Here is a 17,177-nt window from a genome sequence, read left to right on the forward strand (position 1 = left end):
ACTGAAATTCGGAGGCATGTCTGGTTTGTCTGTGCCAAATATCATTAAATACTATACTTCCAATGCCACACTTACAGTACATAGTACATGCCGGCGACCCCTCCTGTGGTGCCGGGCGGCTAAATTCCAAAGATTGTCGATCGCTGCGGAACAGAGCCCTAAAACAGCTAGACAATTTCCCAGGCATTTCACAAAAAATTGGTGTTACCTGGTCAATAATTGTGTCTGCAGATACAATACGCCAAATTCAAATTGTCAGGGTTAAATTAAGAGTCGGGTCACGACTACACCTGACCAAACCTAAGGAGGACCGTACGGTTTACCAAAGAACTTACCTAACGAATTTTACCTTGTGTTTGGTGGTTTCGACAAATCTGCCCGCCTCAAAAATGGACCCTCGTCAAGATGCCGTGTCAGACCACACGACTATCGTCCAAGGATCGGATCGTGCAGCGCTGCCGAGGTATCACGTCTCGTTCGGTCGGGCCCGCAGTATCACACCGTCCGATCCCGGTTCGATAGTCTGCGTCAACCTTCAATGATCCGGCATCAATCTTGAGGGTCCCTGTTCGGGCGCCAACTGTGAAAACAGAAAAATAATATGAGGCCGGGAAGCCCAAAAAAGAAACACACCAACAAAGGTTACAAAGAACATACAAGTGCTTTATTTAAAAGCTACAACAGTTACCAAGTCAATTGACAAACGGATAGCTATTTGGCTCTCAGAGTAACATAACGAACTTCAACGAGGGTTCGATGTGTTAGTGAGAGACCGTACATTGGAATACCTGGGCCTTTTATACAGTTTGTCCATTCCTGGGCACCAGAAAATATTCTTCCCCATTCCCATTTGAGCCCCTCTGCTTACCGGAGCTCTTGGAACATTGTCCTGGCAGTGGGACACCTGTACCATTCGGAAAGGGTAAGGTGTCTTGTTGCCCGGACCTAAGGGTTCCCCATTCCCATTCCCGGTGCATCTGGCTTGGGGCCATGGGGCCATGGGGCTCAAATGGGAATGGGGAAGCCAGATGCACAGGCATCATTCGTGAATGGTGCCGGTGCATGCGGCATGCTCTGCTAGCGGGTGCCGGTACACCCGCCAGGTCAGACCAGGCAGGCGCAAACTCGTAGTTTGCTGGACCGGTAACTACGGTACCGGCAAGCTTACCGGTACCATAGTTACCAGACCGGCAAACTCATAATGAGGCCCATAGTGTTGAGAGAAGGTCAGAATGTTTGATGGTACCGAAGGCAGCAGAGAGGTCGAGAAGAATAAGAACAGATGAATGGTTAGCATGATGAGCAGAAGAGATGTAGTTACTGACAGTGAGAAGGGCTGACTAAGTAAAGTGCAGAGTCGGAAGCCAGATTGACGAGGATTGACGAGGATCCCAGAGGTTATGTGTATGTCAAGGAACTCAGTGAGTGGGTTGAAAACTACATGCTCTAGGATTTTGGAATAGTGAGGTAGGGGAGAGATAGTATGAAAGTTGGCAGGACAGTTAGACTCTAGGCCAGTTTCTCAAGGATAGGGATGACAGCAGCCGACTTGTAGGATGATGGAAAAGTGGCCCTGTCAAGAGAGGAGTTGAAGAGGAAAGTAAGATATACAGTAACACTGGGAGCTATGAGTTCATTCCGTGTGCAGCTAGATGGTCCATGTGAGGCCCATGATGGGCTAGACCTGAGGAAAACGGTGGGAATAACACCTAGGTTAGTGGGGGCAGAGGAAGACATTGTCACAGGAGAGGAGGGTAGAGCTGGTGGAGAAATGTGAGCAGGTGGTGTTGCTAGGAGGCAATGTGTGAGGGTATTTTGAATGTTGGATATTTTAGAAGCAAAGAAGAGAGCAGGATCCTTAGCAGAAAAAGTAGAGGATATGGATGAGGGTTTAAGAGGTGAGAGAATTGAGTTGAGAGATTTTTGGGGGCACCTATGTCATGTTGATTAAATATATGTTAATTTTGATTAAAATGAAACAAATACTTGAAAATGGGAGCATTTATGTAAGATGGTTCTCCCAAGGGGAAAAAGGGGAATGGCGAGAGTAGCTACCTGTAGGAGTCCTGAGAGAGGGATACTACACCTTACCGCACACATGTGCGAATGCGAACCCGGGGGGGGGTGGTCTAATACTTTCTTTATGGGCTATAGAGCCCCACTGGGCAGCTGCCATATGTGTTGCACCAGGTCAAATAAACAGTCACAACCCAATAAAAACTGGATGGAGTTCAACTCCTTTGTATAATCATCTCACAGAACAATAAACACAATTCAGGATTCACAGGTTATATAGTGGGTACTTTACACAGTATTAAAATGAAGGAACAGTCTTATAGTTTTTTGTTTACATTCTTAATATGGTCTCCTATGGGTGTACTTCACAGTTATACCAGTATGACACTGAAGGATGCACCACCCTTCACAATAGGATAACTAATGACTTAACTACCGTTTCATTTGCAATAAACTCATAATGGACTCCCTTCAGATGGGAAAACCCCAGCACATTCTGTAGCACATTTGGTAAGTGACCATCTGCTTTGCAGCCAATAATAGTTTGGGCTAGCAGTTAAACGTACTCGTGTCAGGACCCTAATACTTTACATTACTGTTAGCCTGTTTGGCAAGAGCATAATAGGTCAATACTAATAACCTCTGCCCTCATTCACATCTGTGTAGCAATGATAACAGGGATCACTCTAATATGGTACCTGGCCAACCCCTTTTAACTACTTGTGAGGTACTTGCTGGAAAGGCTTGCCACTTAAATAAATAACCCTGCTCTACTTCTTGGGAACGTGGGTGAGCGTGGTATTACACAATGCACCATTTAGCCCTCTTTCCCTTCATGGAGTGCTTTGGCACACGTTGGGCCCACTTGCTAGCATACCTTGGTCACAGTTGTTAAATAAACACTTGTTATTTCATAAGTGGCATATGCAAACGTGAATTGGTCACGTTTGTTAAATAAACACTTTTTACTTCATGAGCAGCACCTGCGAGCGTACATTGGTAACATTTGTTAAATAAAACACTTGTTATTTCATAACTAGCATATGTGAGCGTGATTTGGTCAACTTTGCTAAGTAAACACCTTTTTACTTCAGGAGCGGCACCTGCATGTGTACATTGGTCACATTTATTAAGTGAGCACTTTTTACTTCATGAATGGCATATGCGAGCGTGATTTGGTCACATTTGCTAGATAACCACTTTTTACGTCATGAGCGGCACCTGAGGGCGTATCTTGGTCGCATTTGTTAAATAAACTCTTGTTATTTCATAAGTGTATATGCGAGTGTGATTTGGTCACATTAGCTAGACACACACTTTCTACTTCATGAATGGCATATGCAAGCGTGATTTGGTCACGTTAGCTAGACAAACACTTTCTACGTCATGAGCAACACCTGTGAGCGTACCTTGGTCACATTTGTTAAATAAACACTTGTTACTTCAGGACACTTCCCCTCAAATCCCCTTGTGCATAGGCGCTACATAAATAAACTATGATATCATATCAAATGCCAGCGAACATCTAGGCCCCCTCCTGAGGTGCCATCATCCCTCCATAGAGTCCCTGTTGGGTACGGGTCGATATGGGCCTTATTGTCTCCTGGATAGCCCTTGAAACCTTGAGAGGAACGAACCCCACCGATGGGAAGTTCAGTGACCTGATAAGAGGCGCCAAAGCAAGCGGGATGCCTGGGGCGCGCTCTTAGATGACAAGAGCTGCCCGTCTAATCTCTCTTCACTGAACCTCAGTAAGAACGAGAGGGCCTATACCTGTGACCTTAGCCCCACCAGTCTATTGTAATTTAACCCGTGCTCTCTAACTCTGTCTAACGAGCAGCCTGTTGCGGACTGAAGTCTCCACAATACCTTGTTATCCCCTGTACCCGTTACTCTCTCTGACGTTTCTCTTCAGTTATGAAGTAAACAAGAAATTGACATAATCCAGCAATGCAGCTGCAAGAGCCGGGACACACACAGACTGCTTTTATAGTTCCAGACGGGCGGCTACTAAGCAGCCGGCTTAGTATACTTTTCCTCTCCTATATCCTGTCACTACGAGAGAACGGGAACACTACCGTCAGCTACGATAGACCCTTAGACTGCACGAAGCCACGGGCACTACCAGCCCGAGGTGGGCTGCACACTGCACTCTGGTGCACGCTGCCTTGATCCTGATAGAGGGGAAAGTGCAGCCCGGCATGGTACCGCCTTATGTGGACCTTGTAGACACAGAGGTCCTGGACACTCTGCTTGCTTCTTAGGATGCTTCTCTCTCCCTCTCCAGCCCGGGATGGGCTGCTGTTTTGTAGAATGATGGACCTGCCCACCTGTTCCCCAAAGCAGGAAGACAGTGGCAGGATTTTCGTCAGAATCTCCTCATCTACTCTCCCAATTCCCCTACGGGCGGCTCATACCAAGTCCCCCCAAGGCCAAGGAAGAGAAAGGCAGCAGACATAAAAACAGGACTGGCTTTTCACTATCAATCCCCCTTCTTTCTATATAAATAAATTCCCACGCTGAAATGGGTGGGGTTTTCCATTAATAATAGAGCTTTAATTTTTTTTAATTGTGATTCTCAAGTTTCGATCATGAATTCTGCTTCCTAGTCGGCTTCAGCTGAATACTTGACAAACAATTTTTTATTCGGTACATCACTAGTCGTTTGTAATCCTCCACTTTGTTATCATGAAATTTAGTTTGAGAATTTACTGCAAGAATTGTCAAGGAGTTCTCACAAGAAACCAAAAACAGTATGCCTTACCCGTGCAAGAAGCATTTATTCCAGTCACACACAGGGAGAAAGTCTGGAACCGAAACTCCTCCTGAAGAACTGTGAAGAGTGGAAATGCTTTGAGTTAATATTAGGGTCCTTAAAATAAGAGATTTATTTCCAAATTATTTAGAGATTAAGGTTGACTAAAAATGTGTTTCTAAAAATTATCTGAATGAGAATAGCTATTTTTTAAATGTGTACTTTTCATAAGGATCTTTTCACATTTGTTGCTGTTCGTTTAACTTTTTCATTTTATAATATGTGGATCACATTGTTCAAATCATGATCTAACTGGAACTAAAATCAAAAACTGATTTCTTTTTAATGTACTGAGAGTGTTTCGGACCTTTGGGTACACCTAGAGTGTGCAACTTTGTCCTCACAGGTTTTTCTGTTAGACCCTTAAACTGATTAATAGTAACTAGATCGAGCATTCTAGAATCTAGGGAAGTCAGCACTGAGGTTTATATTAACTCTAATTAAACTATATGAACAATTAAATATAGAGGGCAGTCCACCCTGTATAATGGACTTCAAAAAGCAAGTTATATTCTTGCTAGAATATCACCATTGTCACAAAAAGATGCAGCAAATAATGAGACTGACAATCCCTAGCCCTCACAAACTCTCAAGCTTCCCAATTGCTAGTGTTTCCGTCTCCCCACATCCGCCCTGAAAGCAAACCTCCCCTTCAGCACCTCCTAATATTATTTTCGGTATTTAGTCATTTCTCCTCGTTAGAATGCTTGTGAGAACACCTCACATCTTTGACAAATTGGAGGATTTTCATTTATGAAACGTTGCACATGATGCAAAGCACTATCAGAGATATATAAAATATTTTGGTGCTGGGGCACCACGTTCTCCACCAAATATTTGTTTTAAATTACTAATCTATGGATTGCCACCAAACCATCAAAAGGCACATCTGCACCACTTTGTGCCAAATTTGTTAAAAAATGTGCAGCAAGTCTGTCCAGGGGTTTAAGCAGTGCGCCTGTTCAATAAATTGATGTTTTCCTATGGGAAAACAAATTCAAAAGTAAGACACGTCCCTCTATTGACGGCTTTATAACTTTAAAACTGTTTCATGAAAATACACCAGATTTTCCAAATGTAGGTTAGCTGGACCAGAAAACATTTTGTGGAAATGTTCATATAGATATGTCAAAAGTGTTAAAAGTTCTCAGTTAATAGACTTAATGGATCTTGGGTTTCAACTTAATCATAGGGTGATGACTGTCATGCTATTATACCTATAAAAGACATAGGCAAAGTGATCTATGATGTTATTGTGAAATACAGAAGACTTAATCTCATTGATGAAGCGACTGCAGAGATCCTTGTGCATCCCAGACCAAGGCCTTGACGATTTTATATGGTGCTAAAAGTTTACAAGGCAAACAGCCCCAGCACCCCCATAATGGCGGACAATTATACGGCCACTGAGAGAATATCTTTATTTGCCAATTTGCAACTTCAGCCAATTGACAAAGAACTACGGTCACCGATTAAAGTTACAATCAGCTCCTACACGTAATTGAAAAATGCAACCAAAGATCTCTGGCCCTCATCACAAGTTTGCCGGTATTCTGACAGTAATTCCACAAGGGTAATGGAAAACAGAAATACCTTTACCTGCACTTGGTCTATTGGAATGTCTACCAGATTCCTAGTGATGGTGACTGTGGTAACTCCCCATGGGACTCCCATGGGGCTACCTGGGGGAGTTTGCCGGTATTACAGTTGCCGGTATTACCCGTGCCTGTAATACCAGCGTTTTTTGCCGGTAAGGTGGGGGAATGACCTCCAGCTGTTTGCTGGAGGTCATTCCCACCACCCCACCAGCAAAAGCATGGATGCTTGTTTGTGCCAGAACGTTTTGTCTTATTAGTGGAATCCTGCAAGATGCACTTGGAAAGAAAAAATGTTTTACACAAGCCAGTGAGTGAAAGGGGTAATAGGAGAGGGTGGTGGAGGATTTACATGTTTTACATCGGAAGCACCTAGCAAGGAGGAGAGATGCACATAGTGAATTGCAGTGGGGATCGGGAAGACTTTTAGATTGTCTAGTCTGGTGTTTTCATACATTCCTGTGCTAATCTGGTACTGCAGGAATAGAAAGCTGCATGGAGGTGACCACAGGAATTGGCCAGTGAAATCACTATGGAAATTGAAGGAGAGGGGGGAAAAAAGAGGCTTGGGCCATGGCCCACTGCCAAAGGCCATGGTAAATGGAATCTGGATATTTAGTAGGTATTGAGTAGGTTACTGGTTATGTGACCAGGCCCTGCCACTCAGCTCCTCCACCCACCACCAGTTTGTGCACCTTCTAGGCATCTACGCAAGGACTGTAGGCCAGATGCAGGCAAACAGCATTGAGTAGGCTCCTTGTCATGTGACCAGGCCTTGCCATGCAGTTGCTTCCCCCACTACTGGCTTTCGCACCTTCCTGGCAGCTCCAGGCAGACAGCATTGAGTAGGGTGCTGGACCTGCCACTCAGTTGCTCTACCCACCTCCAGTTTATGTGCCTTCCAAGCCTCTATTGACAGACTCTAGTCTGGCTCCAAGCAGACAGTTTTGCGTAGGCTGCTGGTCATGTGACCAGGCCCTGTCACTCAGTTACTCCGCCCACCACCGGTTTTCACACCTTCCAAGACTCTACTTAAGGACTGTGAGACATCTCCAGGCATACATCATTGAGTAGGCTGCTGGACACATGACCAGGCCCTGTCACACAGTTGCTCCACCCATCACCTATTTCATCAGTACTCCTTAGGTCTCCTCATCACTGGCATCCTTAGCAAAGGATGAATGAAGACAAGTATTTATTTATTTTATTAATTTATTTGCATTGTATAGCGCACTTGCAGCCCAGAGGCATCGAGGCGATGTTACATGAAAATGTACGTAAGCTTGATTCAGTGGTTACATAAGATACAGGTGGTCTCTTGATTGCACATGCATTAGTCACATTATTGAAGAGGCGATATTACACTCATGCATGAAGGCGTTCTGAAAAGGGGCTAGCATCGGGCCACAGAACGGCTAGATGTAGAGAGTACACAGTATACCATTAAACAAAGAGCTTAGTTTTGATAGCTTTCCGGAATGCTAAATGGGAGTCAATCATCCGTAGGTGAATGGGAAGAGCATTACAGTCACCTGAGCATCTCACCTTTTTGTGCTGTTTGGACTGATAGGGTCAAGAGTCAGTCCTGCTATCCTGCATTTCACCTACAAACCAGTGGCTACTATTGCTACCCGTCAAAAGACATCACCATGTGTCTCCTCCCTCCACATCTCATCACAACTCTTATTAGGGTTTGAATGGCTAAGCGTCCTGGGCAGCCCTGGCAAGCTACCCTAGTGAACCTCATCAATATTATCCTTCATCCCCATGCACCACCCACAGACCAAATACACACACCATCTCATGTTGATCAATGCTCGCTCAACAATCTCTCACATTGCAGAGATCCCTGACTTCATCTCGTACAACAACCTTGATTCGCTGTTCATCACTGAAACATAGTCTACCCCAAACTCCCCCCATGTTTTCGACATCCTCTGAACCCAAAGCAATTGCATCCAACATGCCGCTTGGCCAGGAAGGGCAGAGGCCGATTGGCAGTTATCCACAGCAGTGATTTTCCATCCTCATCCGTTCTCCCAGAACAAGCTCGTTTGAATCACTCGCCTGCCGGTTCCCTTTATCGCCCAATGAACCCATCACCTTACATCTTCTCTTACAGACAAACCTTGTAGCAGTGACCCTTTCATTGCCAACATCTCCAACTTACTCTCCTCTGCTAAATTAGCACATTCTAATAATGTCTTTCTCAGAGATTTTAACATCCCTGAGTCATAGGCAGTCAACCACATTCAGGAACGCTTTTCACACTGACCGGTTCCAAGGTTCTTAAGCAAATTGTGCTTTCCCCATGCACAACAAAGGCCACACCCTAGACTTAGTCTTCACATTATTCCCACTCTTTACTTGTGCAGACCCTATCCAACTCGACCGGTCTGACCACACCAGCATCCCACTATCGGTCACCCACTCGACTACAGCCCACCAAATAGCCTGGCTCCAAATCTCCACCCTTCAAAAAATCAATCCCTTCTTGCTGCATCAGGTCTTCCTTGTCGTAGTGCAGAACCATGTGGTCTTGCACATCAATGGAGGAAATGCTCTCCTTGTCCGAACTTCCAGCTGCTCACTACTTGGCTCCCTTAAAGGCAGTCCACCATGCTGCAGCACCTCTTATTATGGGTGCATTGAAATTTGACCGAATCACCCACCCCCCCGGCCGCAGTCCTATGCAAACTAAATGGGCTTCCTCTCCAGGCCAGGTTACAGTTCAAGACTGCATGTATCATCTATAAAGCAGTCACGAGTAGCACAACCACATAACTGGTGGCTAAGAGCCACATATCTGTTGGGATATGCTCCATGTGTAGCATATAGACCATCCGGCTTAAATCATGACTCCGCAAAGAGAGGACCCACCCAATCCTTCTCTTGTTATGCACCCACCCTCTGGAACCCGATCACGGTGTCAGCTCGGAATGCCCCTGCAATTCTCCAATTTAACCAATCTCTCAAAACATGGCTTTTTCAACAACACCTGACCAAGGACTAATTCCGATGGACACACATACTGATGCACAGACCTCAACTCAAGATGCTGAGCCACTCTCAAAAGGTTCCAGCCCAAATGGTAGCTACCCACACTCTGTACAGCGCTCTGCTGCAAATGAGCTAGGGCCACAGTTTAAAGAATACATTATTAAAAAGTAGGTGGCAGTGGATTGGCTTTGGCTGAAGGCCATCGACAGTGGGACTACATCTTTTTTATGAATTGGGGCAAAATGGACATTGTCCACGGCTGAAGACTGTGACCAAATCCAAAGGTCATGGCTAGTGGGATATGGTTAGATACTAGGCAGGGGGATGGATTTGACTTTGGGTGTAGGCCAGTTGGCCTCCATCTTTAATAATTGAAGCAATATGGACATTGGGCATATCCAAACAGTATGCAACATGGTGCTGATTGGGAGTTGATGCTTTAAGCGAAAGCCATATTACGGAACCAAAAGATCACCCCTCTGTTGCATTTCCCTTGGCCAACTCTGGAGAAGAAAGTTACGGTTCTGTTATATTCTTTGGATTCTCTTTTCACTACCATGCCTTAGATCACGATGTGTGCCCAAAGGTGACCTCAAACCACTCCTGAGCTCAGTTTTCCGTGTATTATGGCAGTGCTCTGGGCTAGGCCAGGGAGAATCCTATATAGTGGACAAGTGTTGAATTCACTCAGAGGAACTTTCCTCCTGCACAAGCTTTTTTAAATAAAATATAGAAAGGAGCCTTTGGGGAAATGTACTGACATGTGCAACACTAACGAACACACCTCTTAATTGAGGGCACTTGGATATCGTAATCAGTTTGGTCAGTCTGCAACATCACCACCCCCCCACAATCAAGGTAAAACACAGCTTCATGACTGATAACATCACAACTGGAACTCTGATTATATCCAACGGGAGACTGGAATTCTACTGGTCAAGCACTGCTTTACCCGCTGATATCAGGACTCCTTAAGAGACCTCAACCACTCTACCTTCAATAAGTAATTGTTTCACACTTCAACCATAAAGCCATCTTACTATACACAGAGCACCACAGTCACAGAGGCCTTATGCATGAGAGCACCAACTGATCACATTAACTTTAACAAAGCCGCTCAGAATCTAACTAACAGCCAGCAACATCTTTACCCCTATCTCGCCATCTGGTCCAGCTGCTATCTGTGTCCCATCACTTCCATTTGTTACATCTTGTGTTTGTCCTCTCCAATAAAACATAAACAAATTTGCCACCGCTACAAAGAATACCTGCCCTCAGGTCTCGGGCAACTCCAACCGGCACTCCCCAACATCCCGCGTTTTGCACCTGCCTATCTCTCTACCCTGCTCAAGGTCCCCACCCTTTTAATTCAGAACCATTCAAAATCAGGCTGCCAAATAATGACAGAGCTGGTGCGCTTTACAAGACCTCACATTGAGAATTTCCCCGAGTCTGTTAATAATGCTTTCAGTCATATCGGCCAAGATCCTAGCCAGACCCCCCCAGAAACATCATTTCAACGGGTATGATACAGAAGGCAAAGCTAAGCATGTGGGCAAGTGCAGAACTTTGGCAGACATTATATTTTCTTATGCCAAGTTCTATGTTTGCATTAGGGTGCTCATGTGTCATTTGGCAGTCTACAGGTACCCTCCCTAGAGTAGGTCTTGAAACCCAAGGAAGTAATAACATAGCTTGGACCCTGTTTTTAAGAATTGCATCACTGCTTCATAGGAAACAAGCACAGTGGGGAAGGCGTGCAAGTCCTTCTGGCAGATGAACAGGACATTGTCCATACAGTGGATGTATACACCAATGGGTTCCTTGGCTCAATCCACCCACTCCAAAAAGAAGGTGCAGGTTTTCTATTGGGTGCATGAGACACCCCACGGGTACAAGGGTCTGCAACTTGCGGCTCTCCCGATGTTTTGGACTATGATGCCCAGGACCCTTCTCCATTGACCATAGTGCCTGGGGCTGATGGGAATTTGAATCCAAAACATCTGTTGAGTGAAAGGTTGCAGCCCCAAGGAATACAGCAATTGGATTACATTTTCCTGTGGCTTTGAAAATCCAGCAATTGCAAGTGGTTTTATGTGAAAGTGTCCCCTGGAAAATGTAGTCATGTGAAAAAGTAATCAGCAAAAAGTGGTTTTTAAAAAATGCAGTCATTCAATGCAAGCAATGCAAACTGCCAAATATCTATTTTTAAATAAACAAAAGTACTAGGCTTTAATCCTAACAATGAGTAAAACTTCTAATAAAATCTCCACAATCACCCTAACTCCATTCCTAAACCATACCCTAACTGTAATAACAATCCTTATTCTACCCTGAACCCTTACCGAACACTAAACCTTCAGCAAACTAAAGCATTTTATTTGCATGTGACTCAGTACAAAACACCACATAAATATAAAATATAAAATGAACAGTGAACCTAACTCCAACTCCATTACCAGCTTTCCACAAATTGCATTGTCTTTGCTCTAACCCAACTCCTTGCTCAAATCTTAACCTAAGCTTTACCCTAGCTGCAACTCTTAGACTTCTCATAACGCTTACTTTACCTTAACAATTATGTTTTATCCTAACACCTATCGTATGCCATCATCACCAGTCTTCTCTAGCACCCCTATCCCTTTCTTTAACACCCAAACTTTTGCTCTATTAGCCCTAGACTTACCATAACCCCTACCCTAACACATACCCTGACACTTACAGGGTAATTCATAGAATTTCGCAGAAAAGTGTCGCAAGCGGCTGGCGCAGAGTGTCCGCGTGCGATTGTCTGCGCCAGGCGCGTGCGCCAAAACCGATTTCTGCGCACAGCGTATTCATGGATTTCAGGCTCCCAAACCAGCCGTGGCGCAGAGTATCGCAGCGACCCTGCAGCAGCGCCAGTAACGCCCCAAGAACGCCCTCGCGCAAGGAAAAGCCATCAAAATCGCTTAATCATCGCAAAGGGCTTCGCCAACCCTGGACCAGTTTACAGGGCTGCCAAACAAGGAACGCAAAGCGGGTAACGTTCATATCAGGGGTACGCGGGAAGTATTACATGCGATTAGCCAGGGTACGTGTATGACAGGGGTACGCGTGAAGTTTTACACGCGATTAGCCAGGGTACGTGTATTACAGGGGTACGCAGGAATTATCACACGCGATTTGGCTGCGTACGTGTATGACAGGGGTGCGCGGGAATTATCACATGCGATTAGCCAGGGTACGTGTATTACAGGGGTGCGCGGGAAGTTACACACGCGATTAGGCTGGGTGGGTCCTCACAGGTGTTTCCTGTACACCCTCCACGGCCCCTGCAGGCAGCCCACAAAACGGGGGACTACCCTGCACACCTGCTCATGTCTCCCACCCCCACCCCCCCAGCAGTGTGGGGCACCCTCCACCAGGCCCCCACTCATGTCCCCTATCACCCCTACCCCCCACCCACCATGGGCAGCCCCAACCAGGCCCCCGCTCATGTCTCCCACCCACCCCCACCCCCCAGCAGTGCAGGGGCACCCTCCACCAGGCTCCCACCCGTGTCTACCACCCCCCCACCCCCCAGCCACCATGGGCAGCCCCGCCAGGCCCCCACTCATGTCTCCCACCACCCCCACCCCCCCAGCAGTGCAGCGGCACCCTCATCAGGCCCCCACTCATGTCTCCCACCACCCCCACCCCCCAGCATCCGAGGGCACCCTCCACCAGGCCCCCACTCATGTCTCCCACCACCCCCACCCCCCCAGCAGTGTGGGGCACCCTCCACCAGGCCCCCACTCATGTCTCCCACCCACCCCCACCCCCCAGCAGTGCAGGGGCACCCTCCACCAGGCTCCCACCCGTGTCTACCACCCTCCCCACCCCCCAGCCACCATGGGCAGCCCCCGCCAGGCACCCACTCATGTCTCCCACCACCCCCACCCCCCAGCATCCTTGGGGCAGCCTCCGCCAGGCCCCCTCTCATGTCTCCCACCACCCCCACCCCCCCAGCAGTGCAGGGGCACCCTCCACCAGGCCCCCACTCATGTCTCCCACCACCCCCACCCCCCAGCAGTGCAGGGGCACCCTCCACCAGGCCCCCACCCATGTCTCCCACCACCCCCACCCCCAGCAGTGCAGGGGCACCCTCCACCAGGCTCCCACCCGTGTCTACCACCCACCACCCCCCCAGCCACCATGGGCAGCCCTGCCAGGCCCCCACTCATGTCTCCCACCACCCCCACCCCCCCAGCAGTGCAGGGGCACCCTCCACCAGGCCCCCACCCATGTCTCCCACCACCCCCACCCCCCAGCATCCAGGGGCACCCTCCACCAGGCCCCCACTCATGTCTCCCACCACCCCCACCCCCCCAGCAGTGTGGGGCACCCTCCACCAGGCCCCCACTCATGTCTCCCACCCACCCCCACCCCCCAGCAGTGCAGGGGCACCCTCCACCAGGCTCCCACCCGTGTCTACCACCCCCCACCCCCCAGCCACCATGGGCAGCCCCCGCCAGGCACCCACTCATGTCTCCCACCACCCCCACCCCCCAGCATCCAGGGGCAGCCTCCGCCAGGCCCCCTCTCATGTCTCCCACCACCCCCACCCCCAGCAGTGCAGGGGCACCCTCCACCAGGCCCCCACTCATGTCTCCCACCACCCCCACCCCCCAGCAGTGCAGGGGCACCCTCCACCAGGCCCCCACCCATGTCTCGCACCACCCTCACCCCCCACCCACAATGGGCAGCCTCCGCCAGGCCCCCACTCATGTCTCCCACCCACCCCCACCCCCCCAGCAGTGTGGGGCACCCTCCACCAGGCTCCCACCCATGTCTCCCACCACCCCCACCTCCCAGCCACCATGGGCAGCCCCCACCAGGCCCCCACTCATGTCTCCCACCCACCCCCACCCCCAGCAGTGCAGGGGCAGCCCCCACCAGGCTCCCACCCATGTCTACCACCCCCTCACCCCCCAGCCACCATGGGCAGCCCCTGCCAGGCCCCCACTCATGTCTCCCACCACCCCCACCCCCCCAGCAGTGTGGGGCACCCTCCACAAGGCCCCCACCCATGTCTCCCACCACCCCCACCCCCCACCCACCATGGGCAGCCTCCGCCAGGCCCCCACTCATGTCTCCCACCCACCCCCACCCCCTCCAGCAGTGTGGGGCACCCTCCACCAGGCTCCCACCCATGTCTACCACCACCCCCACCCACCAGCACTGTGGGGCAGCCTCCACCAGGCCCCCACCCATGTCTCCCACCACCCCCACCCCCCACCCACCATGGGCAGCCTCTGCCAGGCCCCCACTCATGTCTCCCACCACCCCCACCCCCCCAGCAGTGTGGGGCACCCTCCACCAGGCTCCCACCCATGTCTACCACTACCCCCACCCCCCAGCACTGTGGGGCAGCCTCCACCAGGCCCCCACTCATGTCTCCCACCACCCCCACCCCCCAGCCACCATGGGCAGCCCCCACCAGGCCCCCACTCATGTCTCCCACCCATCCCACACATCCCCACCCCCCAGCAGTGCAGGGGCTCCCTCCACCAGGCTCCCACCCGTGTCTACCACCCCCCACCCCCCAGCCACCATGGGCAGCCCCCACAAGGCCCCCACTCATGTCTCCCACCCCCCCCACCCCCCCAGCAGTGTGGGGCACCCTCCACCAGGCCCCCACCCATGTCTCCCACCACCCCCACCCCCCACCCACCATGGGCAGCCTCCGCCAGGCCCCCACTCATGTCTCCCGCCACCCCCACCCCCCCAGCAGTGTGGGGCACCCTCCACCAGGCCCCCACCCATGTCTCCCACCACCCCCACCCCCCAGCCACCATGGGCAGCCTCCGCCAGGCCCCCACTCATGTCTCCCAACCACCCCCACCCCCCCAGCAGTGTGGGGCACCCTCCACCAGGCTCCCACCCATGTCTACCACCACCCCCACCCGCCAGCCACCATGGGCAGCCCCCACCAGGCCCCCACTCATGTCTCCCACCCACCCCCACCCCCCAGCAGTGTGGGGCACCCTCCACCAGGCCCCCACCCATGTCTCCCACCCACCACCACCCCCCAGCAGTGCAGGGGCACCCTCCACCAGGCTCCCACCCGTGTCTACCACCCTCCCACCCCCCAGCCACCATGGGCAGCCCCCACCAGGCCCCCACTCATGTCTCCCACCCCCCCCACCCCCCAGCAGTGTGGGTCACCCTCCACCAGGCCCCACCCATGTCTCCCACCACCCCCACCCCCCACCCACCATGGGCAGCCTCTGCCAGGCCCCCACTCATGTCTCCCACCACCCCCACCCCCCCAGCAGTGTGAGGCACCCTCCACCAGGCCCCCACCCATGTCTCCCACCACCCCCACCCCCCAGCCACCATGGGCAGCCTCCGCCAGGCCCCCACTCATGTCTCCCACCCACCCCCACCCCCCCAGCAGTGTGGGGCACCCTCCACCAGGCTCCCACCCATGTCTACCACCACCCCTACCCCCCCAGAAGTGTGGGGCACCCTCCACCAGGCCCCCAATCATGTCTCCCACCCACCCCCACCGCCCCAGCAGTGTGGGGCACCCTCCACCAGGCTCCCACCCATGTCTCCCACCACCCCCACCCCCCAGCAGTGTGGGGCACCCTCCACCAGGCCCCCACTCATGTCTCCCACCCACCCCCACCCCCCAGCAGTGCAGGGGCACCCTCCACCAGGCTCCCACCCATGTCTACCACCCCCCCTCCCCCCAGCCACCATGGGCAGCCCCCGCCAGGCCCCCACTCATGTCTCCCACCACCCCCACCCCCCCAGCAGTGCAGGGGTACCCTCCACCAGGCCCCCACTCATGTCTCCCATCACCCCCACCCCCCACCCACCATGGGCTGCCTCCGCCAGGCCCCCACTCATGTCTCCCACCCACCCCCACCCCCCCTGCAGTGTGGGGCACCCTCCACCAGGCTCCCACCCATGTCTACCATCACCCCCACCCCCCAGCACTGTGGGGCAGCCTCCACCAGGCCCCCACCCATGTCTCCCACCACCCCCACCCACCATGGGCAGCCTCCGCCAGGCCCCCACTCATGTCTCCCACCACCCCCCCGCAGTGTGGGGCACCCTCCACCAGGCCCCCACTCATGTCTCCCACCCACCCCCACCCCCCAGCAGTGCAGGGGCACCCTCCACAAGACTCCCACCCGTGTCTACCACCACCCCACCCCCCAGCACTGTGGGGCAGCCTCCACCAGGCCCCCACCCATGTCTCCCACCACCCCCACCCCCCAGCCACCATGGGCAGCCTCCGCCAGGCCCCCACTCATGTCCCCCTGCCCACAGGCCCTGACAATCCTCAAGCATGTGCCTCATGGCCAGCCACCACAGCCCAAAGACACAACCAAGTATTACATGTGCCCATGATACTACTCCAATGGAAACAATGTAAATCAACACATGTGTCTCACACACACACAATGGTTGCAAGTGAACCTGAAAACCCATATCATGACATGCATGAAAAAAATGTGATTAAAACAACCAATTGAAGAATGAAAAAATCCAAATAATGTATTAAAAACAACAGCAATGGCAATCAAAATTAACCAAAATACACAAGTAAAAAAATAACAAAATTAAGCTGGCTGTCCCTTTTCAAATTAAAATCAATAAATGATAATCCAAAAAATATCTTCCAAAGTTCAAGTCCATGAAAAGGAAATGAAGGGAAAAAAGAAATAGAAAACCATTGCTCCATGGGAAAAAATATTCATAGTAAAAAAAATATC

The sequence above is a fragment of the Ambystoma mexicanum genome, chromosome 3p (genome assembly GCF_040938575.1).
Source record: "Ambystoma mexicanum isolate Mex_15411 chromosome 3p, UKY_AmexF1_1, whole genome shotgun sequence".
In the NCBI taxonomy this organism is placed as follows: Eukaryota; Metazoa; Chordata; class Amphibia; order Caudata; family Ambystomatidae; genus Ambystoma; species Ambystoma mexicanum.